Source organism: Suricata suricatta, chromosome 11 (assembly GCF_006229205.1).
Source record: "Suricata suricatta isolate VVHF042 chromosome 11, meerkat_22Aug2017_6uvM2_HiC, whole genome shotgun sequence".
NCBI classification, from domain to species: domain Eukaryota; kingdom Metazoa; phylum Chordata; class Mammalia; order Carnivora; family Herpestidae; genus Suricata; species Suricata suricatta.
Genome location: NC_043710.1, coordinates 250,047 through 251,725, shown reverse-complemented (window position 1 = coordinate 251,725; position 1,679 = coordinate 250,047).

The following is a 1,679-nucleotide window of genomic DNA, read 5'->3' as shown; positions in this document are numbered from 1 at the left end:
GGCCATTCTCTCCAGCCTCACACTTGCACATGCACTGGACAGTGTGGAGGGGGCCCAGGGCTGAAGAGAGGGCAGTTACCAGGCCCTGGAAGGCCTGGTAACCTTAAAAATAAAACTGTCAACTATAAGTACCAGCAAAATGAGTTTATCTGGGAATAGCAGAGAATTATAATCTGGGAAAAGAAAGCCACAGCAAAACCACAGGCAAGTCCCCAGAACAAAGGAAGGGAGGGGTCAGGGGCCTGTTGTAAACCCGAAGTCCACTGGAGTAGACTGGGAGCTGGGTGTGCAGGGGCCTCTCGCCGGCTGGGCTGCTGCCCGTCTAAGAGGAAACCTCGCCTCCTCTTGCTGGGGTTGTAAAGTGGGACCCACCTGCAAGGTGTGTCTCTTCCTGTTGGCGCCACAGTTGACAACGAGTGAGCACTCTGCCTGCTGGTCGCCCGCTCCATTCTAAACAAGTGTTGCTTTATTCAGTGTCACAAGCTAGAGGGCACACCTCCTGGGGCAGCATTTCTTGGCTGGTGTCTGGCTCAGCACCGTGGTCAGGGCCTGAGACTTGGAGTCACTTCACGATCAGGCCTTATGCTGAGCGGGTAGGCCTGGGAGGAGGTGCCGGGTGGATACATCTCTATATAGATACATACAGTGAGACAGAACAAAGGAAACCTGCCGAACACACGGTGGAGGCCAGCAAGAGGAGCTCTCACTCCCCACAGTCCTTTGCATTCCCAGTGGGGAGAAGCCTGGGCTTCACAGCCCCAGGGGAGGAAGGAGGGTCTTCTCTCCTCCCCTCCCCCAACAACCCATCACAGCCCAGCCAAAAAGGGACCGTCACAGCCCAGCCAGAGACCATCACCCCAGCCAATGAGAAGCCACTACACTTCCAGCTTTTAATCCAATGGACTTCTAGTTTATAATAGCCCCTCCCAACTCCCCCACTTGGTCTGTGAAAGAGTATTTCCCCCCTCTGTTCTAGGGAACTATCCATGGTTTGGTCATAGCTTGCTTGTCCCAAATTGCAATTTTCTACTATTCCTGAATAAACCCATTTCACTGGTAAAATAACCGGCAGGTCTATTTTTAAGGAAAACATTATCAGGTGTCAAATGTGGGATGCAGGCCGGACCCACAAAACCCATGCCCCCTCCCCAACTCTGCCCAGCGACTGAGGCTGGTGAGCAAACACACCGGTGCCAGCACCCTCAGCGCCAGCTGGGCTCACTGCTTTCTCACCGACCCTGGGGACTGAGTGTAAGTTTTCTCCTGGATTTGTGCTTCACTCTCTGTTTTGAGCTCTCCAGGCTTTGTTCAGGACCTGCTTTAAGGCTTTGTCCTTTCAGAGAGTACTCTTTTGGCCTTTGTCTGACTCCTTTCTAGAGCCTGGCCGTTTCTACTGGGGCTGTGCTGTTCAGGAATTTTCCTCTTTGCTCCAGAGAAAAGCCTCTGGAAAATGGGATCCCAGTGATCAAAATGCTTTCAGGGCGCCTCTGAACCCTCTCTTCTGGGAGCCCAGCTCCCAGTGTTTAATAAGCACTTTGGCCCCTCCTAGGGTGCACTCTTAACTAAATGGACTGATTTAACCAAAAGCAATTTACAACTTCAATGGCCATTATGGGGAACTTCCGAGCTCCCCAAATTTACTTTTCTCACAACTGATTTTGAACAGCAGTGGCTCTAAA